Source organism: Peromyscus leucopus, chromosome 4 (assembly GCF_004664715.2).
Source record: "Peromyscus leucopus breed LL Stock chromosome 4, UCI_PerLeu_2.1, whole genome shotgun sequence".
NCBI classification, from domain to species: domain Eukaryota; kingdom Metazoa; phylum Chordata; class Mammalia; order Rodentia; family Cricetidae; genus Peromyscus; species Peromyscus leucopus.
Window position 1 is genome coordinate 40228001 of NC_051066.1, and position 27624 is coordinate 40255624.

At 37.1% G+C, this 27624-nt stretch overlaps 1 long non-coding RNA gene across 2 annotated transcripts in view; it reads left to right on the forward strand.

Moving 5' to 3' along the window:
* Positions 1 to 27624, forward strand: part of LOC114690207 — an 81740-nt gene that overhangs the window by 34901 nt on the left and 19215 nt on the right. For both annotated transcript variants that reach the window (XR_003734052.2, XR_003734066.2), the window contains one exon: positions 620 to 715. This is a non-coding gene — a long non-coding RNA (uncharacterized LOC114690207). The remainder of the gene's footprint in view (positions 1 to 619; positions 716 to 27624) is intronic.

Here is a 27624-nt window from a genome sequence, read left to right on the forward strand (position 1 = left end):
TAAGTGTAAATGTTTGTTCCTTCTAGCTGGTCCAATTTTGCCTTTGTATTCATTTACAAGAGTTTTTGCATTTCTGGGTAAGTTTGCTCCTGTTATCAAAACAGAACTTGAGGATTTGGGCTCTACTTTCTGTGTCAGTGAGGCATAATATCTCCCTTAGCAGACCACTTGACACCTGCTCCTCTGGTCATAACTTTCCATTGAGTTTTAAGATGATTTTGGGTTCTTAGGTTTAAACATCAGTAAGTCAATGCACAATGTAATCTTTCACCCCTGCCTAGAAGTAGCCTCAAAATTGTTCCCACAGTTCATGGGAATGAAAAAGTAGATCAAATCCCCGTGGGAATAATCAGTACCTGTTAGGCACAAAGCTTGACATCATTTCCCTTAATAACTTGAAAATATATTCTGTCTTTGCATAAGAATCATTCTGCTCTTTACAAGTTTGTGTCATTGCTGCTTCATAAACTGTGTCCCCAATTCACATTTGAAGTTCTAACTCTCAGGGGGAATCCATTTGATAATAAGGGCTTCGGGAGGTAATTGGGTTCACATGAAGTCAGAAGGTTGTCGAGAGTCTTCTGATTTTTATGGGACCTGTTCACACCTTCTCTGGCAGGTAGAGGCACGGGGAAGGTGGCCATCCTCAAATCAGAGAGAGTCCTTCAGGAGATAGTGGCATTGTTGGCAGTCTGATCCACCTTCATCAAGAAAAGTAAGAAACTAAATGTCTTTCATTTAATACCAATATATGATATTTGTTATGACAGTTTGCTTTGAACAGCGCAAACCTTGAAACATTGGAAAGTAGCATCAATGTTCCTCTTTTTGCAAATGAGGAGAACCAGGACTTCCAAATGTCAGGGTCTGATTTTGTTGTTGTTGCTGTAACAAGTTAGTAGAAGAGTCTGCACTAAACCCAAGAGAGCCAACACACATTCCACTGTTAATTCCACCACTTTGCATGGACTCAAAGCAAATTTGAAGCTGCATGCTGAGCTACAAAACCATGATTATTAATAATTAAAAATGAAAAGAAAATGCCCATACTTGATCTGTGAGGAGACACAGGTAGGGGAGGTTTACTGAATGGCCATGTTGCTTGTCATACGATGACATTGGCCTTTTAAATGTGACCTGTTAAAGGATCAAAGCCCACAAGTTTTTATTTAAATTGTAATTACAATCTCAGGACTTGTTAGCATCTTCAGCAGTAATTACATGAGCAGCTCTCTCATGAATGTAATTATCTGATCTTTGATGTTCTGATCTGATGATCAAGCATCCTTCACAGCAGGTGAGTGTCACCGAGTGGCTGAGGCAGGAAGCCAGTTTATCTGTGTCCAGGTTTGGTCATGTTGTTTTAAAATTCTGCTATAGCAGCCAATATATTCACAAGCATACAAATACAGCTTGTCTGGTTCTATCCATTTGACCAACTTACATTGAACATTCAAGCAGGGGGTGGCAAAACTGGGAATTATTTCAAAGTTGAAATGATATCTACAGTTTTGCCTAATACAGAGTTTCTCTTTGTTGTTATTTTTCTTTTAATTGAAATGTATATCGTAACAAAACTCACTGTGTATAAGGAGAAAAACTGTTCACAGTTTGGAGATTTCCCTTCATATAAAAAAATTAAAAATATTAACCATTGTTCTTTTTAAAATTATTTTTTCCTTTGATGTACCCCTGCTAGTGTTTGATTTCCTTTGCAACTCCTTGCTAATTTCAACATTGTTGCTGCGCAACATATTTGCAACATCCTGTTCTGAAAAATTTCCTTGGTCAAATAGAATTCATATAACTGTGATTAATACCCATACACTGTCAATCACTAATTCTTTCATCTTATACCCACTCTCTGCCTATAGATTTTAAAACCTAGGTATCATGCATGTATACAAGATGTTTATCTTTAAACTGTCCATACACATTTATTGTAGAGTAAGTTACATCGCAAATTTCAAAAAATAAATGTTAAATTTCTTATTTCTCTTTGGATAATGCCATACCTTTTTCACATAGGGATAAATTGACTTCCTTACTTCTCTTTGTACCTCAGAATTTTACTTTACTAGATGTAGGGTATTTACAAGTAGGAAGAAAGAAATGTAGGTGAAGGTGTCTAGGATAATGCCATCTAATCACAGATGCAGATATTGAGTGATGCAGCTTCCAGGAGGACTGATAAAGAGTGATGGTCAGCAAACAGAAGCAAGGGAGATTCAGGAATAATTCTGAAGTCTTTTGAGATGGCTTAGCATCCAAAGTCACTTTCTGCCCAGCTGGTGGCCTTTGATCTCCAGAACCCACATGGCAGAGGGACAGAAATGACTCCCACAAGGTATCCTCTAAATCGCACATCCACCACACCATGCCACACGTCCACCACAGCATGCATCCATCCAACACACACACACACACACACACACACACACACACACACACACACACACACCACTAAATGCATAAATAGATAATGTAAAAAGAAAGCATAGGAAAAAAAAATAAAAAAAAATAAAAAAAAGTATTCTGGATTTCTGAGGGATCATATTCCTTTTGATGCCTTGGTTTTAGATTTATCACCCAGCTTGTGATCCTTTGGTTCAGCAGTTAAGGACACTAATAAAGTCTCCTTTATATAATCTTCCTCCTACATTATGTCTCTCACCAAAGCTCATAAAACATGCATTTTTTTTGTCTCCAGTTCCCATTCTAAATTAGGTTTTCTGGGATTCAATTTGCTGTTTTCCATTCATTAATAAATTTAAGTGTTTATAATCAAATGGGAAGGGAAAAATTGTAGCTGTTTCACAATAATGAAGTTCTATATTGTTTATAAACATTTTTCTCTTGTATTTACCAGTGTTCAATTACAAGCAGTAGAGCAATTGCATCATGGTAATATTTTGAAATCACACTTCAAATCATCCATTCTGGATAGAGCAGTCATTTAATAGTTTACATGGAGTAAATAGCAATTGCCAAATTCCTGAAAGTACTTTCAAGTCCCAAATGACAGGCATATATATATATATATATATATATATATATATATATATATATATATATATATATATATTCTTTAACATTAAAATGTGTATAGATCATGTCAGGAAAACAGAAACCCAGTCCAGCCTCCTGGTGATAAAAATCATTAAAACATAAAAAGTTTTGACAAATCTCAAGTGAACCTGAAAATAGAACTGGAGATTTCAGGTAGTGCCTAAGCTGATGCCTACCCTGAAGAGACTGCAATTTTTTTTCATAATCCAATTTGAGATGTTGTTGAATACAATCTAAATCAGGGATGCTTATTCTAATGACTAATGCAAACACAGTCAACAGGTTGGTTATTTATTCCAAAATAAACTTATGTTGCCAGATATAAAATAAAATTGTCAATTAGACAAAATAATGTCCCAGCTCTCCTAGAAACGACATGATGATGGGAATCCAGCAGAATCCTTCTCAAAAAGAGGTGTGCTGTTCCAAAGCAATGGAGAGCAGTGTGTGTTGGATGGCTCAGGCAAATCTTTATGGACTCAGCAGCCAGAACCCAGAGAGTCTTATAGATGATTCAGAAGGGATGGCATAAGGAAGACATGTCCTGGAGAGGTGGCTCTCTCTTTTAAAGGTTAAAATGAGGTCAGATTTAGGCATTTATTCTTATGTAAGGGTTATTGCAAAACAAATGTAAATGTGTGTTGGATGGAAGATATGGTTCCTATACAGAAGTGTTTTATTTAAAAATAAAAATAAGAAGTAATACATACAACTCATATCTGTTAAAGACTTTTTAAACCTTAACATGTGGTTTGGAGAGTTAAAAGTGATAAATTAGCCCTATAGCTTTTTATCTTCTTATGTGCTCAGATTCAGTTTAATATCCAAAGGCAGGCTGCAAAAATCACAGAAGTGAGAAAAGTAATAGCTGAATATGTGGCATTGCCTAGGCAAGTTATGTAGTATCTGCTTCTCTATCACATTTGTTATACCAGCCTGGTGGTGATGCTTTGCAGGTTTGCCTCCTTTCCAATATTTCAGATATTTGGAGGTAGATTAAGGTTAGAAGAAGAGTTAGGGTCTAAAGGGGAACAGTCACCTGAGTTAACTATCAACCTAGTTGAACAGAGGTAATTTGTTGATGGTGAATCTTACATGCAGGGAAATCTGCTTTAATCAGAAACAAGGGGTTGAAACAAATTTATATTTGTTTCAAATATATATTCTACAGACACAACATACTTAGTTCTACCTGCCTGAGCAATTAGAACCCACTATCCAGTTCTGCTTCATGGGGTTTAAGTAATCTTCAGGTCATGCTTCAGAGGTTTATGTTAAGTAGAGGATGTGCATACTTACAGAACGCTTGTTCACTAAGAGGGAAGGATTTTGAATTAAACATAGAAAAAAGTTCAACGAAATTAAGGTAACAAATGTGCCATTCAGTTTCCAGTGAACAATGCTGACCTGGAAACTGAAAGCAGCAAATACAAATAACCACAATATTGTTAATGAGTGCCCATGGACAGATTTCTGTCAATGTTTGTCTTACCTATCATGGGTTTAGTTTCTTTTTAAAAATTAGTTCAATGCAGTATTTAACAATTTCTGTTTGCACCACAATACTTATAAAATAATTCTTCCAAATTAATAGTAATGGAAACTTCTGCAAAGCATATAGAAAATATGTCAGATTTCCTTCATACCTTTTCAGATGCCTGCAATTCAAGCATGTTCAGGTAATTATCACCTTGTACTTCTGTTTGACCCAGCTTACATACTATTTTTGGTTGCTTCTTCATAGTTCTAGAGCTTTAATTGATAAGGATAAATACAGGTTGAAGACAATTCTCTGCCTGCCTTCCCCAGTCCCTAGAAATATTCATCTGGAAATGAATATTATAAGGAAAGGAAGCAAGCATAATCCGAAATCTGAAGTCACCTCAAGACCTCTTATATCTTGCACCATTCTCTTGGGAATTGCTTTTAATGGATACCTAGCCAGCCATAATTTTTAGTTCTAGCACTGGCCTTCAATATCCAAAGCCTACTGAACCAGTTGAAGTGGCTAAGAGACAGACTATTCCCCCCTTTTCATTCCAAAAGAATATATATGTAAAGGAACCCAGTATTCTTACATGAAGAGATGCAAATGGGAAACTAGTAAATCAAAAGCTGTGAAATATCCAAATGCTACAGGGTGATGCTTTATATCAATTGTCAACATAACAAAATATAGAATACTCTGTACAGAAATACCTAGGCACATTTCTTGGAGGGGAGCTTATACTGGGTAAATTGAGGTAGAAAGCCACATCATAAATATGGCATTATGTGGGCTTGGGTAAGTACATTAGGTAAGAAAGAGAAAATGAACTGGACACCAGAATTCTTCAATTTCAGCACATCATGATTACATACTTAGTGAGGCAGCCGCCTTATATTCCTGCTGCCATTTCTCCCTCCCCTCCCATGACTGACTGTGAGCCCTCAAACTATAAGACAAAATGAACCTTTCCTTCCTTTGGATGCCTCTGTAGGATATTTTCATCACAGCAATGAGAAAAACAATTAATATAAAAAATTACTGCCCAGAAGTTGGTCTGTTGCTGGAATAAACTGATTATGTAATTATGTGATTCTAAACATTTAGAACTAGTTTGTGGGCATAATGTGGAAAAGATTTAAAACTTCAGGCTGGAAATGCCTTAAAGATCTTAAGTGGAGTTTAATATGACAGTCTGATGGAAGAGAGGAAGGACAGAATGCTGTGAATTTTAACAATACAGGCCCAGTTCACAACATTTCAGAGAGGAACAGGGCACCCATCAGGAAACAAGACACAATCATTATTATCTCATGGGAATATGGCTGCATTGCATCATGCCCATATCCTGGAACAGAGTTAAAAAGTAATTAATGAATTTGTTTAGCTGAGGGAATTTATAAATAAGGTACCATTTAGACTATATCATGATTAATGCACATTGATGTCATCCAAGTCTACAGTGAAAAAAACACACAGAACAATATTTGAATAGGTGAAATTCGGCAAGGAAAAAAGTGTGAACAAGTTTAGAGTTGCAGAAAAGTTTCCAGTTTCAGTTTCAAAGAAAGTAAATTTGTTAAATAGATTAATGTATTGGTTCATCAGGAAAGACCCCACATGTACCATCAAAGGCTCAATTTGTGAAAATGTAAGTTCACTTCAAAGAAGAAAGCCCAAACTGAGGAGTTCCCTGCTGAAAATCAGTCACCTATGAACATGGTTCTGTGGGGTCAGCAAAGAAAGGACAGTGGGACTATGGCCCCAGGTGGCCTGGAATCCTTCTAAACCAAGTAGAACTTGGTTCTGCCATCCAGGTTGTGATTGTTTTGCAGTCATGAAAAAATACAAGATTTTCGGGATCAGGCAGTCTCACACCTTGTTTTCAGAGAGCTTCTAAAATATAGAATTGTGTGGAGTGGTCAGATTCCCCGCAAGGAGGTTCAGAGAAGCCATCACACGAAGGTTGCAGTGGAGACTCCAGAATCTCAGAATTGCCAGAACCAAAGAACAGCTGCTAATAAAAGCAAGGAGTAGAGCCAGCCTAACAAACAGGTGTGCTCCCTTTATGCAGCAGAGATTGGAACTCATGGCTACCCAAGCCCTTTGAATCTCAAGTTAGTCTATCACAATCCTCAGATGCCCAACATCTTCTGGATTGGGTGCTAGTCTACTGGGTTTCAGTCTTCGTTTTCTCCAGTATATTTTTGCTGTTCTCCTATTCTTTCCTTTTTTACAGGGAATGTTTCCTCTGTGCCATTGTACATTAGAAGTATGCAACTTTTTTTTCTTTCATTTAACGCAGTTCACAATTAAGAGACAGTCTGAGTCTGAGAGTTTACACGTTTACCTTTAAACAATATTGGAAAGTTAAAGACTATGGAATATTTTGAAGTTGGACTAAGCGCATTTTGTATTAAGAAATGATCATGTGCTGTGGAGACCAATTGAGTTAAAAGTGATGTGTTTGAGTGTAGACTGGTAATAGGCTACCTCCTTTGTCAACCAGAGAGCATATAGAGTCACTTTGGAGACAAATCTTTGAACATGTCTCTGAGGGGGTTTTAGACTGGGTGAAATTATGGGCAGCACCACTTCATGAGCTGGAGATCTTGGGCTGTATTAAAAGTAAAATATGAACTGGCCATTGTTTTCATCGCTTGATGCTTCCTGACTGGGGATCTAAAATGATTTCTTCCTTTAGTTTCTTTAATCAGGTATTTTCTTACAGCCATGAAAAACAAAAAAACAAAAAAACGCTAATGCATCTAGTGATAAAAACTTCATGTTTCTCATTAAGGACAGAGAACTTTTTGCCTACATCTTGCCTCTGTAATTGCAGAGCTTGAGACAAGACTGTGGTTTTACAATTCTGTCTCCTTCTGCCCTACTGGTTCTTCCACTCAGTACTGCCTTCAGACAGCACAAGGAACCAATTTTTTCCAATTTTCTTTGCTATGGTCCTGTTTGAGGTATTTTATAAAAGAGCTTAGCTCCTGTTTGTTCCTATTTCATATTTATTATATGTCAAAGTTCATGATATTATTTGAGAGCTCCCAGATTTAAAAAAAAAGTGATTTGGGGAAAAATGAGAATAAATATTCTAAACAATCTAAAAACTTATCTGAAACATGACAAAAGGGTGTCATAGTATCAAAATAATACATAAATAAAGAGAACAAGGCACAGTTTTACACTGATACAGTGTATGTTGCTTACCATTGCACAAAATCAGTGTTATTCACCAAAACATATATCTAAGATTTAGTGCAGAAACCTGGCAATATTAGTGTACAAATAAAGAATAAAAGCATGAATCTGAAGAAGGGAAAAACAAATACACCCTGTTATTGGAGAAATTATTTTGGCTACTCCACGTAGTTAAAAGGATATTTATTTAATGGTGTAACTCACAAATTAAGTAATGGGTAGGTCACAGGGTCTGGTGAAGGTGTAACAAGTCCAGCGGTGTTCTCTGGAGCTCTGCACAGTCCACCTTCACCATTCAGCATCCCGGCACCGAGAAAGCGCACAGAGCGAGCGCTGGCCCATCCAGCTCTCGGGTCCCCAGGCGCCTCCCCTTACCCCGCCTCGTAGGCTTGACAGCTGTCAGAGTCTCAATGGGGTTGGAACTTCCAGATCCAAGCTGGAATGGCTACCCACTACACCCTATGAGATGTGAATCTCATATAAGAAACTTAATACTCAAATTATTCTGGGGGTAACTATTCTCATACGAATAAGAACCACTTTCAACAATCAAAATAAGGACTGTAAGGAGCTCGCTTAGTGTTTCTGAGCATGTAGTGCTCTTCTAGAGGACCTGAATTCTGTACCTAGAACTTACATGGGACAGTTTATAGCTACCTGTAACTACAGCTCCAGGGATCCATCTTCTGTCTTCTATAGGTACCTGCACACACACACACACACACACACACACACACACACACACACACTTAAATAAACATAAAATAAAATTTAAAGACAATAGAATTAAGAATTATAAAAACAATTTTAATGTATTAATTAAATATTAGTCTGTTAATAAAAAACAAAAAATACTTTATGTCAATTGTATTGTAGTAAAAAAGGTTTCAAAGTTATCACTGATTTTTACTAAATAAACACATTTGAAATTGTATTTGTTTTCACAGATTGTCTACAAATATTGTTAAAGAAACTGTGATTGACCAGAAAATCCTGTTATTTCAGAGCTGGTCAATGGCACAAAAGAAAGCCTGCTATATTTGGCAATCCAATTTGGGACCTGAATTTTTACATAGGGCCTAAGAAAGAAAGAAAGAGAGAAAGAGAGAAAGAAAGAAAGAAAGAAAGAAAGGAAGGAAGGAAGGAAGGAAGGAAGGAAGGAAGGAAAAAAATAGTTATGGCTCCTTTAAGATGCTTTGCAGTATAATGAGCACCTGAGCAGCTGATACATTAAGTAGAAACAGCAAGTTAAGTAAAAATGCCTGCCATAGTGTGGGCACCAACTTCCTAGAGCTGGGGCAATTGAGTGCAGCTTGACTGCATGTAGCTCCCATTTGAAATCAGTTCTCATACTGGCTCATGGGGTATAAAGCTTGGCTCTGATGGACTCAGGTGGGTGGAGCCAGCTGTTATCACAAAGCCACTTGACCAGAAGAGGCTAGAGACACATAGTAAAGACAGGTCCAGGTGGAAAAAAAAAAAAAAAAAAACAAACCCTCTAAGCAGGTTATACAGTGTGTTTAAAAATGTGTGTAGGCTTATGAGGGAAAAGAAAATGGATATAGACAGTCATAGGAAAAAATAAACAGTTTAAAAATAATAAACAAGATCTTTAAAAATACAGTAAAGTAATATAAAGGAAAAAATCACATAAAAATGGGAAATACACAGGGAGTCTGGATCCTATATGGTGTTGTGTTGCCTTTGAATTTTTTCTTAAATGCTGATGAGGTAATGATAGCTATCGAGAGACACTGGATTGTAAAAGGAACTGCTGAATTAAACCATCCTAGATACTTTAGGGATGTCTTAACTTTAAAATGGAATTCAGAAAATGTAACGCATTAAAAGAGAGTTTATGCTTGTAGAAATGAAAGGCTGTGGATTCTTTCAAGGTTGATAGAGATCAAGTTTGATTGGGGGAGACCTCCTGAAAAGCTCAGCTATAGACACAAAGAAATAAACTGAGAAAAACTACAAGACAAGTGATGTATATATACTGATCCCTCTGTATGCGGACAGTTCTGAAACTTAGCAACGAATGTTACAGCTAGTTTTTCCAGGACTAGACCATTGTCTCAATTTTCTCAGGATGCCCTGGAGGTGCTGTTGCCCCCAGGTAACGGGAAGCAGTCTAGAATCACTCAATGCCCACATTCCCAAGAGGTGGGTTAGATGGTTTTGGTCATTTGGTGGTTTATGGATGTTTGTCATCATTTAGTGGAGGTACAGGAATATAGTATAAAAAGACAACTATTAACCTCAAATATTTTACATAGGTATGGATCTTGTTATATTGATACAAATTTAAAGTTATTTTTGTCATACTGTATGTGTGCTTCTACTCCTGTTTGGGGTATTGTGCTTATGCAGCTCATTTAAAAATACACTGAACAATTAGGAAATGCAGTTTAGTAGTCAGTCTTCTATAGCAATCAAACTTGTAGTTGTGTTAGGTATGTTTTCAAGATCAAACAAACATATATAGATAGATGATCTTCAAAAATTTCAAAGATCTACATAATATGACATTTAAAATGTTTTGTTAATATAGGACTTTTTATGACAGTGAGACATATCTGCTCCTAGCAGTACCAATCTACTTCAGAAAAGAGAGATGGGCATTGAGGAACCACCATATGGACTTTGCTTTCATTGTGGGGAAAGCTAGCCATTTAAGAAACTGCCCTTGCCTTGACTGCTGTACAAACTGGACATTGAGAACACAAAGCAAAGTGACTGCTGAACTTTGCCAAAATGAGTTGGAACAGTCCTTCAAAATTCTGCTTCATAGAAAAGTCTTCCAGATATTCTAGGACTGTAGGCAGAAGATGGATGCCACGATGTTGCAGAGAAAACTTGGGTGATTGTCCAGGCAGCTAGATAGCTCTCTCATTTCTACAGTATTGGAAGTGGCTTCCACTGTACCACTGTTTACTCAAGTAATATATTCTTCTGGTGCCTTTGATGGAATTGAAGACTAGATAGTTATAGTTACAGTTTTCCTTATTTATGATAGAAGGCAAATTAGGAATATAGCTTTTGACTCACCAGGATAGTATAATAGAGTATTTTCTCTGAACTTGCCAAGTACACACGGACTGGATATTGTAAACGCAATTCTTACTTGATAATTGTTGTTATTGTATATAGTCTTACTATGTTAAAGTTAAAACCTTTCTTTTTATTTAGACAAAAAGGGGAAAATGTTGTGGAATGTTACTTTAGTACATTCTGTACTAGTAACTGAGTAAAAATGTGCTGCATTTGTTTATGGTGTATTTGTTTAATGATGTAAAGATGTGTTGCATTTGTTTATATTGCATTTGTTTAACAATGTAAAAATGTGTTGCTGTTTCACCTTGCCTACCTAAGGCACCTGATTGCTCTAATAAAAAACTGAATAGCCAATAGCTAGGCAGTAGAAGGATATGTGGGGCTAGAAGACAGAAAGAATAAGTAGGAGGAGGAATACAGGCTAGAAGAGTGAAGAGGAGAATGAGGAAGAAAGAGAGAGATACACCCAGGACCAGATAGCCAAGCAGCCACCAACCAGTCAGACACAGGAGACACAGAATGAAAGAAAGATAACAAGCCCTAAGGCAAAACATAGATGAAGATAAATGGTTAATTTAAGTTACATGAATTAGTGGGACAAGCATAAGCTAAGGCCAAGCATTCATAACTAATAAGTTTGTATGTTGTGATTTGGGGGCTGGTGGTATGAAAAACCATGCTGCACTATTGCTTGTGCTGATGGTCATACAATCTCTCATCTGTTTTTCAGGAATAAACAATACTGAGGGTTTATGGCATATTATACTACAGTTTTTGGAGGTGCTGAGCTCAGTCCATGTGTGGTAGGGTTGATATCTTTCCAAGAAGTTTCTAGAAAGACACTGAGTGGAGCTATGAAGGTGAAGCCTAAAACTGCGATGGAATCTCCAGGATGTCATGGCTGTCATAACCATAGAATACTCATAGAGCAAGAAAGTGACATGAACTAGACCTAGCCTACGAGTTATGTTTACTATAGGCAACAAAGATGAGGAATGGGACTACTCAAGTCCTTTGAGGCAGTCCATCATGCTCCCCAATGCCCAGAATGCAGCTGCAGTCTTTTCTCCCCTGCTGGAATTTATTTTTACTTTGATGCAAACATTTGTTTTTATGTGCTACTCTCTCAATTCCTCCATTTTGAAGAGTGAGTATTTATTTATTTATATGCAACTTATCTTTTTATTGTACAGTATCTTACAGTTAATTGATCATGTTAGTCTCAGAAGAAACTCTGAAACTGTACCTTTAAACAGTATTGAAACTGGCAATGACTATGGGAACTTTTGTAGTTGGACTGGATGTGTTTTTGCGTTAAGAAATGGTTATAAGTCTGTAGGGATATGGGGTAGTAGGTTCTGACATAAAAGTGTTATGTTTGAATGTCAAGATGAAAAGGAGTGAAACTGCTATAGTCAATCTTCTCAACTTGATGTAGTTTAGAATTACCTTGCAGAGAAGTGTCTCTGGGCATGTCTATGAGAAAGCTTCTAGATTTATTTAATTGGAGTGAGAAAACCCACCAAAAATGTGGTTGGTATTAAACAGTTTAAGGTCTCAGATTGAGTGAAAAAGAGAAAGGAAGCTGAGCAACAACTTTTATCTTTGCTTTCTAACTACAAATATAACATAACAAGTTGATGCCATGCCTTCCATAACAAATGGTTTGTACACTAAAGCCATAAACAAAAATAAGCCCATTCTTTCTTATGGTGTTTTTGTTAGTATGTCCTCACAACGATGAGAAAAGTAGCTAATACCATGGAGAAATGACTCTTTCCTACATTTATACAACTCACATACAGATTGCTTTCTCAGAAGTGCATGTGAATTCAATTTAGGACTTCATCCCTAGTCATTTTTTTTTGCCCACTACATATTCACATTTTCTTTTCTGCCATTTCTTCTACTGACAACATTTTCTTTACAAATCTCTTCTTGCATTCTAATCAATATGCTTCTGAGGCAAAATCACATGCTATTTTAGCAAAGTTGGAGAAACTAGGCATTAAATGGAATTTCAAATCTGGATCTCATTCCCTTTGGCTAGTATTGCAATTGAAGTTCTCATAATTGGTAGTAGATGAGCACAGATAACCCTTGAGCATAAAGTAGCAACCCAGTGTTTAAAATATTTATCAGTGGCCAACTAGGTTGTATGCTGTGAACTGATTTTTTTAGGTAGTGAATAAAGGTAGCAAGCTGAGAGTTACACATCAGTCATAAAAGCTAAGTATGAAGGCCAGAGACCATCCTTGGTAATATATTAGAGGCTCTCACCTTGTTCAGAAAGAGCACAGAAAAATCTGAAGGCCTAGAGCTGAACCACAAGGATAGCTAAACTTCAGGCAAGCTTAAATTCCTAGCAAAAGCATGCATTGTGCATAAATAAATAAATAAATAAATAAATAAATAAATAAATAAATAAATCTTTCTAAATAATGGGTGACTAACACATCTAAAAATCTTGAATCTCTAAATGACCCAAACTCTGTCAGCTTGCAGGAGTTGCCTAATTTGTTTAAGATTTATCAACTCCCTTTTATGAACATGAGTACCATTATAACATGCATGAGCCAGAAGGGACAGTGTATTCCTAGAATGGATTCTGAATGTATACACTAAGGGAGAGGGTAGTAAATGTATTTTGTTGATGTTTTCCAGAATATGATTGATCATTCTGCTAAAAACTCTGGGAAATGACCTGGGTGCAGAGTTAGGATGGCCTTTAATGGCACATTGCTTGCTTAGATGCCAAATTTAAGTGAATGTCAATGTTGAAATTGGCATGGTATACATTAAAGATACAGATAAACATTAAAGGTACCATAAACATATGGATATCCCCAATAAGACTGTTATATGGTATATACTATAGATGGTCACAAAGCCATTAATTATGCTCTTCTGGTTTGTGGGGTGAGGGTAAGAGAATGCATGATTACCAAAAGTGTAATGAATATGGTACTAATACTGGTCCCACATCAAAATGAAGATATCTTATTGAACTCTCTCAAAGACAAATGAGTGAGAAAAATTAATATTAAACTGAGATTAATAATAAAATTATGAGTATTAGGGACCCCTCCCCAAATAGAGGCTATATTATAGCATTCAAATATCAGAGGGCAGATGATTATTGCAATGACCAGTTCATGGTTCCTGATTGACTGGACTGATGAATGCCTAGAAAATTAGTAAAGTATATTTCTCTTTTTCTATAGAGTGGAAATTACTTTTTATTTTTCATTTTTAAAGTTTTTATTAAATGTATTATTTTTATGGATATTTTGTCTACATGTATGTCTTTGCAACACATACATGCAGTATCTACACTTGGTGGCCAGAAGAAGGTAGTGGATTGTGTTGCTTTGTATGGCTTTTGTTTTTTTTCTTTTAAGTTTCATTTGTTTTAGAGAGAGGTTGCAAGGGCAGAGGGGTCATATGAGGGAATGGGAACATAAGTGAGATCAGGATACATGATGTGAAATCCACAAAGGATCAATAAAAGTAAAAAGAAAAAAAGGCAAAAATAAATAAAACTTATGAAGACAAAATGGGAGAAAACTGAAGAATGTGACTAAGCCTTGAAGTTGTTAATCCAATCCAAACTTGTTTAATTTCAGAATATTCATACTAGAGAGAAAGCATATTAATGTACATAGTTGTGCTGAGTTCATGTCTATTTGTATATTAAAAATTATACTATTTGTATATAAAAAATTATAGAGGGGCTGAAGAGATGGGTCAGTGATGAAGGGCATTGGCTGCTTTTCCAAAGGATTGGGTTCAACTTCTAGCACCCACCTGGCAGCTTCCAATGGTCTGTAATTCCAGCTCTGGTAAAGTGTATTTCTAAGTGTGCTTGTGAAGGACATATCCAAAAAAGTTTGTTCAGTGGACTTAGTGTTTCAGACATGTCAGGAATGTGAGTGGCCAGCCAACGGATGCTGGGTCTGGTTGTAAATAAAAGGCAAACGAAAGTGGAAACTAGCTAGTTGGTTCTTTATTCCAGAGCAAGGTGTACTTTTCATGCTTAGATATACAACTCTTAAGTTCTTCAGTTTTGGTATGGTATACACTATAGGTAGATAGAGGCTCTCTAACAACAGGGCTTGGAATGAAGATTTTGTTGTTGGCCTTCCTGATTCTTGAACTGAGTTATTCTACACAAAAAATTTTTCTGTTCTACAAGCTTCATGGTTTTTCAAACTTATAGGTACCCTGTGGTGAGAATTTTTAACGTTTGTCATTTTATTAATAAATTCTATGATAAATTTGATGAAATATATATTTAAACACAAAAACGTTATATATAAGTAATTATACACATATAATTATAGTAACTGGCAATTTCTTCAGAAAATATGATTAACATAGTTGCAATTTGCCACAGTGTGAATTAAAACAGGAATCAAGTCTAGGGCCAAAAAGTTCCATAAATTGAATTACAGAGATGACAAACAGAACACATTTCCCCCCCTAGGGAAAATAGTAAATGAATAACCCATAGTATGATTACCTACAAAAACAATACTGAGTAATCAGGAGGTTGTAGAATAGACTGGCATAACAATAAGACAATGGCAAACCATAGGAAAACCTCCAGTCTATCCAAGAAGTGTTTTAGTTATGCTAAGGAACCCAAGTAAAAAATATAACCAAGGGCTTAAGAGATGGCGCAGTGGTTAAAAAAGCATGCTTGTCTGGTAGTTTTCCAGAGTCTGGGGACACAATTTCAGTAGCCACTATCCAAGCAAGCAGCTCATAAATACCTTAACTCTCACTGTTGGGATCTGATGCTCTCTTGTGTCTGCAGGGACTTGCACTCATGTATACAGACATAATGTTTATCCATTGGCTTAGCAGCTATCCTCGAATCGACTAATATTTTAACTATAGAGGATGGCACCCACATTCAGTGCTCAGCTGCTCAGATCTTATGGTCTTTCAGGGTTTCTGGTCCTGCCAGCATTGGCTCTGTTGCTCCAGACTACAAATCTCTAAGTCACTCTCTACTCCTTTATGTGTATCTCTCTGTCTTCCTGGGTCCTCCATACTTTCTATGGCTAATTCTTGTCAACTAGTCACTGGCTCTGCCCCCTGATCCAAGGTTGGCTTTAGTAACATAGTCTCAGGGCTTCACAGTATGATCAAATATCCCACAACACATACACATAATTAAAAATAAAGGTCAAAATAATCTTTAAATTATGATCATGTGTAATCAAAAGAGATAGTAGAACATAGAAACCATAAAAGAATGTACCCAAATAGGTAATGTTTATATCTTATAATTGGCCTCATCACAAGCATTGTGCTCTTGGTATAAAAACTAGAGAAACCAACTGCAAATCTCTGGAATCTTGGCAACTATTTCCATATATCTTTTTAAATATAGTAAATACATCATTGAATGGGAGTGTATATTTAGTCTCACCAGAAATTACCTAAAAGATGCAGTGGTGGCAGTTATAATTATGTTTCCACTAAATGAATAAAACTTTTCCCTGCATAACAAAGCAAACTGAATAGACAAAAAGTGGACTATAATATGAATTACTGTAAACTCAAGATAAGAGTAGTCCTCATTATTTCTTTAGAACTGGATGTGGTGTATTTGCTGACCTCATGAGCTTAGTAAGTGGCCATTGATTTGATTTGGTAGATGTTTTCTTTGGTATCTTTATTAGAACAAAAGGAACAGACAACAGAAGGTATTTATAGTCTTACTCATGGGCTATGATAGTGTTCTGTCCTTTTTCCTATCATGATTTGAAGAAATCCAGGCCATCTGGACATCATGCAGAACATCAATATGCACCACTATTATACAAATGGCATTATTCTAATTAGACTAAGATGAGGAAGGAGTGGCTGAAATGATATAAAGCCACACAGATTCTGGAGTATGGGAAATAGATTCTGTGAGCCACTGTGAGCCCAACATGGTAACATACTTTAGAGATCTATCATGTTGGATCATTCTTTCCACGGTAAAGGATGAAGTTTCTTGTGTTTGCTACCATGGGTAGTGAGATGCAATGGCTGGTAGGCCTGGGACATTTTCTCAGAGTTTCTATTGCTGTGATTAAAATACTATGACCAAAAGGAACTTGCTCCTCTATCATTAAGGAAAGTCATGGCAAGAAGTCAAGGCAGAAACTGAAGCAGAAGCCATAGAGAAGTTTTGATTAATAGTTTTTGCAGCCTGCTTTCTTATACCACTCAGAGTGGCACCATCCACAGTGGGCTGAGCCCCTAGAAGTCAATCCATCATCAAGAGCATGATGAGCAGATTTTGTAAGCATGCCTTCATTTGAGATTTCTCCTCACAGATAACTCTAGCTTGTGTCTAATTGACAAATATCTAACCAGTACAACTGATATATTTTCAGTTTGACAAACATATCACTTATTAAGTCACAACCTTTTCTCTCTTGTTCATTCCAAGTATTTCATATTGATGTCAGTCTAACATAGAAATCATTCCAACTTTTAAAAGTCCCATAGTCTTAAAAATTCCAAAGTCTCCTCTCTAAATGTACAATGTTTCATAACAGTGTGAAGGGGGTGTGGGAGAGAATATGGGAGGCATTGGAGAAGGGAAGGGAGATATGGATATGATGAAAGTGCTTTGTATTCATGCATAATAAATATCAATAAATAAAGAAACAAGAAAGCCCCAAGCAAATGTACACATAGCAAATTTTGTTTTGTGTTTGAAGCCTTAAGAGGAAATTTAGAAATAAAAGGAAAATAGTAGACTTTAGTAATTTAAATGCAAATATTATTATATATTAATATTAATCCTACAAAAAGCAAGATATAAGTGACAAAGTTGGGTTAGTACGATGGTTGTGCATAGGAAGGAAAATAAATGTACTTGATAACATTTTAGAAATTTTTTTAGCTGAGTGTTGTGTGTGGAGAATGACAGAATGGGAAGGTACATAAGAAAACCAGCATTCTTGCTTGAGCATGGGATAGTAGCTCTACAGGAGAAGGAAAAACACTGGGAGAGTAGGGGGCATCATTTGCTTGCCTGTTGGTTCTATTGACTTTTTTTTTCAAGAAAGTGGATTTGACAATACTGTTTAGCTCTGAACAAATTAAATACCAGTCTGACAGATTTAAGCTTATGTAGATCTTATTCAGTCAATCACAACTGCAGCAATTTCATATGTGTAAAGGCATCTTGCTCCTTGGAGGATTGATGGCATCTTCTTCAGAGGTGTAGCCACAGATGAGTTGCTCCAATGAGTCACCTCTCACCCATACTTGAGTAAGTAACAAACTCAATGGCCAACACACAACAAAGACTTGAAAGTTGGACTTTAGTCTCATGATATCAGAATGACAGAAGGGATGAGCAAGGGGAGTAAGTGTGAAAAGGACTCAAATTCATTACATACATTACACAAATTTATAAAAAGCTCTCAAACAACAAAATACTTAAATAAATAAATAAATATCAGTTGTATTTACTGCATATAGCTGGGTACACAGTATTCAAGCTTTACATGAAATTCAGTTCACTGATATTAAAAGGATGGGGGTTTACCTTCTGATGGTTTCAATGGGTAGTTACAACATGGAGAATAGATTGCTCAACCTGAAGAGATTCTAAAAGGAAATACTCACACCATCTCTGGAACACTGAAATGCTTGACAAAGTCATGAGGCAACAAAAAGGCTGTGTGATCTAGACATCAGGAGGGAAGGCATTGAGATTTCTGTATTTGCATTATCATTTAGGTTCAGTGATGCGGGGTTAATTACAAAAGTTTGCTTTAATGCCATGGCCAAAGTTGGTCAATAGAATCTGAAAGACTATTTCTTTGATGTCTCATCTTGGGACTTGAAATATGCAGGGCAGAGGGTGGGGAGAGGTAGAGTTCCTGGGTAATCACAGGACCAACTGGAACCTAGAAGTAGGCATGGGCTTTAATTGCGGAGTGCAGAGTAGAGCTGTCTCTCAGGCTCATGGCACGGTTTCATTTTAGGGGCAGTTGGTGCCCCTTGTCACCAAGGTAAAAGCATCCTAGCCTCTGAGTCAGAGAAAATAATTAGGAAACAAGAAGAGATCTCAGGGCTGCTCACTACCAGAACCTTAATAGTGTGAACTGCAGATGAGACACGAGCTTTAGCTGCAAACGTGTCTGACTATTCTTAGAAAAACAAAAACAAAAACAAACAAACAACAACAACAAAAAGTTGCTGTTTCTCCCAGGCCCTTCAACATCTTGCAATATTTCTTGTGCTTTACTTCTCCAATGATATGCATAGAATTTGGCAAAATTCTCACTCCATTTAGCCAGACTGGTGTTTTAAATATATTTTAATCTGTGATATGTGCATGTGTGTGAATGTCTATGCATGCATGTGTGTGTATGGGGGGGGCAATTGATGGTCAATCTCCTCTCCCAACATAGGTCCTGAGGATTGAAATTAGGTCATCAGCTTCTGCAGTACTTGCCTACATCTACTGAACCGTCTCTCTACTTTAAAGAGCTACCAAATCAACTCATATCTTCTAGCAGATGAAAAAGCAGTTAATGTCTTGTTGCCCTTTGTAGTTTAGCACATAAAATTTCCAAAGCTACTTTTTACATCTGTACATTTGCTCAAAACTTTTTAAATCTAGTTCCACTTGATGCTCCCCAATATCAGACTTAACTGCCATGCACCGTTAATTCTAAGAAAAGCAGTGGATATGAGCACAGTATTCCTGAGTCCTGAATGGCTAAATGGCTAAGCTGAGATAAGCCACATTAAACTGTGACATTCTGGTGACACAGCCACTGGTGTGAGTGGTGGAACAGTGGCATGGCTGTCGCCTACAGTCCACCGCTGTCTGTAAATTTTGGCTTTATTACCTTGGTCTTGTTAGAATACTTAAGCATTTTTTTTTTCTGAGCATTTGCTCTTATGCGCCCTAAACTTTATCAATGATATCACAGCATGTGTTGTGTTTGAGAGGAAAAAAAATGTCTGTCTGTGTGCTTATTGCTTAGCAATAATTAAACTTTTATTAGACACCTCACTTTAGTCTCAAAATCCAACAATGGGCCTTCAAACCTGCTTTCTTATTTGGAGTCTAAACGAAAAACTCATTCAGCTGGCTCATGAAGCTCAAGGTGTTGAATACACCCGCCCACTCCACCTCCTGCCACAGAAAATGCCCATGCACAGAGACTTTCCTCTTTTAAGTTTCTGAACACTCGTTTGCTTTTTGCAGCAAGAGTCACCATTCAGCATTTTTCTCCTCAAATGCTACCACAGCATGGAAGAATTCTCAGCATGCAGGTGAAGGGGGAAAAAATCACTTATGGAGAGTTAGTAAGGAAATAAAAGGTATTCTTTGTTTTTTTTTGGGGGGGGATGTACAAGTCATTATTAAATTATGGACTTCCAGTAAAAGTTTAGTGTTATTTAATCCTTATTATCAGGAGTCTCCAATCTACAGGCCACCTATGATCTGCCACTGTTAAAAGTGTAGCCTGGTGCAGTTTCTACTACAAAAATAGCACACACCAAAAAAGGAGAAAATAGAGTGAGAACAACAAGAAGCCAAGAAATCAGCTAGAGAACTCTTATGCAGGTGTTTCAGTCAGTGTTCTGTTGCTGTGAAGAGACATCATGACCATGGTAACTCTTGTAAAAGAAAGCCTTTATTTGGGGCTCACTTGTGGTTTCAGAGTTTTACTCCATTATCTCTTTAGTCCACTATGGATCATGGTGGGGAGCATGGCAGCATGCAGGCAGACATGATATTGGAGAACTAGCTGAAAGTTCTACATCAGGATCCACTGGAAGCAGGAAGAGCCAGACTCCAGGCCCTGCCTTGCATGACCTTTAGAAACCTCGAAGTCTACCCACAGTGACAGACTTCCTTCAACAGGGACATATTTCTAATCCTTTTCAAATAGTTCCAGTCACTGATAACTAAGTACTCAAATATATGGTCCTATGGGGGGCATTCTTATTCAAACCACCACATTAGGTAACAACCCAACTGTAGGCATTCTATCAATGATGTCAACATGCATGAATTATTACACTTTACATATTCATGCTAATAACTGGTAATAATTTGTTCTGTGTTCCCAGCACCACTAGGCATCACTAAGTCTTTATTTATTTCGATGTAGTATGTGTTTACTTTTTTTGTTCTTTCTTTTCTGCTCTATATTCAATCAAAATAGACACATCTTATGTGCTCTTAAGTCTGAGAAGATACCGAGATGCTCAAAATTTATAGACATTTCCAGTAAAAAATGTGCACCCTTTTGTTGTTCTGAAGCCTTTCATATACCTTTAGAATCTTCTAAACAATCTCATCCAGGTACACAGCATTACAAAGATGAATGGATACCTAATATGGACAAAGCCATTATTTCCTTAGCAATTTTATTATCATTCATATCTATCTGGATACATTTAATGAGCAGTAATTCAAATTTTAATTCTGCAATTTCACGGGTATAGTTTCCATTTTGTAGAACATTTATTTTAAATTATCATAATTTAAACCTAGAAAATTGCTCCTTGGGTCAACATATACAAGTCCACTGTTTAAGAACTAACAAAACATCTTGAAGACAAGACCTGGTTCTTTACGTTATAAACAGGAGTTGTATTTTAATATCTTTAAAGTGAATTCTTTGTCATGAGTTATACCTTAAAATATGGCTTTGAAATTGTTACCAAAGGTGATACTAATGTCAGGTTATGCTCTCCATATCTACAGCCATAGCTAAAATGCACCCAGTACAATGCATTTCTTTTTTTACCCACACAGTCGGCACATGAACTCTAGGTATACTTGTATTCTTCCCAATCGAATCCCTGTCTGTATAACAATTGTATTCTATTGAAAGAAAGAGGCAGATACATGGAAATAAACACAAACAGGACCATACAGACTGAATTCTAGTTGTTTGATGTCTTAAAGTCTAAGGAACCAAATGAAACTTTGACTCCCTGTTGGTGTCAGATTGACTCACTGCTGTGAGACTGGCTGAGTTCCAGGTCCTTGGTTGTGGGACTCCTGTCTTGCCCTGAAGTGTTGAAGATGATCCCAGGTAAGGCTGATGAAACAGCTGTGTGAGCACAGAGTGTTATCTGTAGCGATTCCAAGTCTAGCATGTGTTTTTACAACAACAACTTTTGCAAATTAGTTTGTGAAAGCTAATGTTTGAAAGTCAATGACATTTGAAAAAAGGGGAAACATGGTATAAACAGACATTTATTAAAGATGTGGTGAGGGACTGCGTACAGTTGTTCACTAAATAATATAAAACATGAACTAGAGACTTCTAATAGAAAAGAAGAAATAAGAATTTATATCAGATTAATTCTATCAAGTTTGACATTGAGATAAGTTGTGGCTGAACCAAGGGACTCATTGAACTTCCCCCCACTGGGAAAGTTGCCTATAAAAAATTTTAGGTTTCCCATATCAAAAGTAGATCAGCTCCCAGCATCCCTTGATCCATTTAAATTCCAGTCCTGCAGGTGATACAAGAAAAACAGAATTGGTATGTTCTTTTCTTGATGGATTATTCACTTGCACATTCTATTTTTCCATCTATATTACAAACAAAAATATAGTTATATAAATCATGAATAAATTGTTTCTTCATTCTAGGCATCTCAGTCAATGACTTCATGATAACGCATATTGCCTACACTTAGCACTCCAATCTTTGAAAACATTATCACATCAAAATATTTGCAAATGACTATGTTGAAATACTAATATAGAAGCCTAATGTATTTGCAGGCATTTGGTAGATGTGAATTGTACTGAAAATAAAATGGCTTCTATTTGATATTCAAATTATATTTCCAGGATTCCCTCAGTTTGTGTTTTCTTTATTGCTTCTATTTCCATTTTCAGGCCTTCACCTGTTTGTTTTTCCTTGGCTTTCTGGGCATTCTTTAAGGGATTTATTAATTTCCTCCATTTTTTTGTTTGTTTTATCCTTGATTTCTTTAAGGGATTTTTTTTTCATATCCTTTGAAGACCTCTATTATCACCATGAAGTTGGTTTTAAGGTCATTTTCTTGTGCTTCAGCTGCATTGGACTATTCAGGTCTTGCTGTCAGAGGATAGCCAGGCTCTGGTGGTGCCATAATACCCTTGCTGTTGTTGATTGTGTTTTTACAGTCTTTAGGCATCTAGTTTGGGGATGATTACAGGTCTGGGTGGTGATTTCTGCTTTTGTCTTTGTTAGATGAGTATTTTGTTCCTTGTTTTCTGTTCCCTCTTTGATCTTCTGGTCCTTGTGACCTGGATTTCTGGCAGCTGACATGACCACTGATCCAGTTGGGAGTTGCTAAGTTGTGGCTTGGACTTCAAGCAGCTAGCTTGGCTTTTAGTACACAAGGGTTGCTTGCCCTAGCTGTAGGCTGAGATATGGTGATGAGGAGGAGAGTGGGGTGTAGCACGAATCTTAAAAGGTCTTATCAATAAAAACAAACCTGGAAACAGGTATTGGGGTGAACGTTGAAAAAATCAGAGAAACAGAGCCAGCCACAGCTAACCTCACCTCACCAATTACTTAGCTGATCTTGTTTCCTCAAACTGGAAGCCTTTGTGTCCTCATCCGAATGGATGTCAGCTGAACTGCTGCTCAAAAGACTAAAAGCTTAACCAGGTTCTACTTCCTGTTCCTCATGCCTTATTTACCTTTCTGCTTCTTGCCATCACTTCCTGGGATTAAAGATGTGTGTCACCATGCCTGACAGTTTCCATTTTGGCTTTGAACTCAGAGATCCAAATGGACCTCTGCCTCCAGAATGTTAGGATTAAAGTTGTGTATGTGCCACCATTTTCTTGCTTCTATGTCTATCGAGCAGCTGTTCTGTTCTCTGACCCCAGATAAGTTTATTAAAGTGCACAATATATTAGGGAACACACTATCACCAAAGTGAAGATTGAGGAAACTGACTGAATGGAGAAGGTCTGTTGGTGGGCTTCCTTTCTGTGGTTCTGGTGTCAGGTGTGGTCTCTGACACAGCAGGGAGTCTCTGCCTCAGTTTACCTACCTGTTTTTCTGGCTCATTTGGCCTTCACCTGTTCTTCAAACTGTCCTGGCCTGCACCTGTTCTGACTGATGTGGCCTGTTCCTGGGCACCTGTTCTTCTGACTGATGTGACCTGCTCCTGGGCAGCAGATGTCATCTGCAGTTGCAGCCAGGGACACAGCAGGGGGAGTGGACTGCAGTGTGGCCGGACTGGAGGTGGCAGCTGAATGTGTCTTTGGGAACCAAATCTAGGGATTGGGGCAGTTGAGCTGGCAGGTGGGTCACTCACCTGTTTTTCTGACTGGTGTGGCCTGCATTTGAGCAGAAGTCTGCCCAATATTCAAATTACAGCACTGTCCCTGGTACACACATTCCTTTTCATTTGGAATGCCTGTATTCTTCTTAGATCATACTGATATACATTTTCAGATGTATTTTGTGAAGCATTGAGAAGATATGGGTTTCCTCTTTTTATGAATGTAAAAAGTATGTGGGGAACATAAAATAAATAAATAAGTAAACAAATAAAAAACTTCCAGAAAGTGACTTTATTTTCACCAAAACATTTCTAATTTTCATGAAGTCATTAGGACTTTTTTTTATTTTAGTACTTTTATGCAGATGCTAGGGAAATCTGAATTATGTTTTTATTGTATTTTATCATAAGAATTTAATCATCTTAAATTTCTACCTTTTCTTTCTGTTTTACTTATGATTTCTAAACTCGATGGGATTCCTGCATAGCACTAAATGAATGCTCTGTGTGAACTCTAATAATGTACTTATATAAGAAGGAATGTAGCCATCTGCTCTACTCAAACTGAGCCCTGCCCCCAATCTCCATATCTAGCAATAATCTACAATGTCTTCAGTTTAGTATAAGAATATTCTTTTTGATAATGTTTTCAACACTAACACTGTATACACTTGAATACAAGGGCCTAAACAATAACCTCTTTTTAATATGCACACCAACCAATCTAGAACATTTCTCCTTCTTATTCATACGTGTCACTATACAATATTCTTCTCCGTTAATTTTCTCAGGGCCAAGCACTGGGCAACTAGACACTGCCCTACAGAACAAAACCCAGACCATTTATTCAATCTAGCCATCTTAAGCTGCTCATCCCTTCTCCTTCTTAGGGGAATGGAAGGAAAAGGAAGTCATCTGAGGCTTCCTGTCACTCTGTCTTTTCATGAACCTGTACTACCACATGGCACCATGAGTCCCAGAGCCCCATGCTTCTTACATTTAGAAGATGGGTATGATAGACTCCCTTTTCTGGGATATTTTCTAAGAAATGAACTTCCCCTGAAAGGTTCATGGCATAAAACCAGCGGTTGTGAAAAAAAAAAAATCATACTGATCGTTTCCTACCATGAAGTAGGAGCATGTAATAGTTTGTTTTCAGTTTTATGTTTATATGTTTTTTGGGGGGTCACTTGTAAAATGTAGACCCTAGTCTTCAATTATCAAAATATTCTCTCTTATATGTATGTATATGTGTGTGTTTACATGCATACATACATATATAAGCATGTATATCTTAACACATGATCTTTATTGAGTATTGAAATAGTCCAACTGTTAACATATTGAGGATAAATCTGGGTTTATCTAGCACAGACATGTGTATGTTGATATTAGTTGATCTAGCTAACTAAATGCTTTGCTGCTTTTTATTTACAAACACATCAGATGTCCTCTCCACTGTTATATTCACTTAAATGTGTAGTTTGAGTTTTTCTGCCATGCCCACAGTCAGGACAAATCTGTCACCCGCCAGTCCCACAGCCGCTCAGACCCAACCAAGTAAACACAGAGACTTATATAGCTTACAAACTGTATGGCCGTGGCAGGCTTCTTGCTAACTGTGCTTATAGCTTAAATTAATCCATTTCCATAAATCTATACCTTGCCACGTGGCTGGTGGCATACCGGCATCTTCACATGCTGCTGGTCATGGCGGCGGCTGCAGCGTCTCTGGTCATGGCGGCGGCTGCAGTGTCTCTGGTCATGGCGGTGGCTGCAGCCAGTCCTTCTGCCTTCCTGTCCTTTTATTTCTCCTCTCTGTTAGTCCCGCCTATCCTTCCTGCCTAGCCACAGCCGATCAGGCTTTATTTATTGATCAATCAGAACAAATTGACATACAGACCATCCCCCAGCACAGCCAAGTGCAGACCATCTCAGACACCTGCACTCAGGCCCATGGTCCTAATCATCCTCTATACGGACCTGCTGGGTAACGCCACAAAGAACCCAAGAAGGGCTCCCACAGGACATACAGATCATCCCACAGCATAAATGTGTTTTAAAAAATGGAGGCAAGGGCTGGAGAGATGGCTCAGTAATTAACATTGCTTGCTGCTCTTGCAGAGGAACTGAGTCTATTTCTTAGCACCCACAGAAGGCCACTCACAGCTACCTGAAGTTCCAGCTTCAGATCTGATGTCCTTACTTTTGCATTGCACACATAGACACAAACACACACACACACACACACACACACACACACACACACAAACACACACACAAATGAAAGTATTTTTAAATGTCTTTTACAAATGTAGCAACTGTATTTCCCTACAATGCATGAAAATATATGCCTGATCCCAGCACTGCATGTGAATAAATCTACTTAATAAGTTAGATTGCTTTTCTTCGTGATTCTCCTCTCTGTCTCCTTTTGCGGCATAATTGGAAGCATATCTTATGAAAGAATATGAAATACATTTTTGCACTTACCCACAAATTTATATATATATATATATATATATATATATATATATATATATATATATATATATATATATATATATGGCAGTACAGGGATCGGAGGAATTGATCCTGGCTACTGGTCCCCTTTACATGTATTCACCTCACTCTAGTTTTGCCTTCAACTCACAGGCACTCGTTCAAAGGAAGCCCCTCTACTCCACTTCCTCCTGGAGAGCTCTGGTCCCTGAGTCTGTTTGCAAGAATAGAAACTTCACTGCTACTACAATTTAATTGTTCAAATGGCTCTTCTGTTTCCCCAACATGCTGATTATTCTTTTTAAAATGCTCCCTTAGTTTATAAACCCTCTCCAAATTGTCATGGATTCTCTTTCTTTGGGACTTTGACTGATAAAATTATCGTATGTTCCCCTGATGATACACATATTTAGTTCACTTTTAAGTTTTTAGTTTTTGATGAAAGAAACATGATTCTGCATCTATTCTTTTTTTTTTACATAATATAAAACATTTATTCAGCATCTTTTAAGCAAAGAGTTCTTAATTTGATCACTATTATAAACCCAATACTTATATGATGAGGTAATAAATCATCTAATGTTCATACAGTTCAGTTTCCCTTCTTATTTAATTGTAATTGATTAGAATTGGGATAGAATATTTTATAAGCACCAGCAATTCTAACAGGCCTATGTGTTGCAGAGTTGTTTGCTTGGTGTTACAACTGCAGTTTTTTCAGATGTTTGAAATTTCCTTTGAATTCTACTTATAGTATTGCATTTTCTTGCCCAATCACAAATAAATGTCATTATGTTTTCCTGTAATTGAAAATATTAAATATGTCTTTAGCTAAGATTCTGCATCTATTCTTAAATATTAGTGCTTTTGTTTATGCGTGGTGTTAGCCTAAAGTATCAATGCTCATTCAAATTTAAATGTGGTTTTAATATTTATGATTTTTCTGTGTAGCTCTCTAAAAGGTTTAAAGTAATTCACACTCGCAATAGCTATTTAATTATATACTTAAT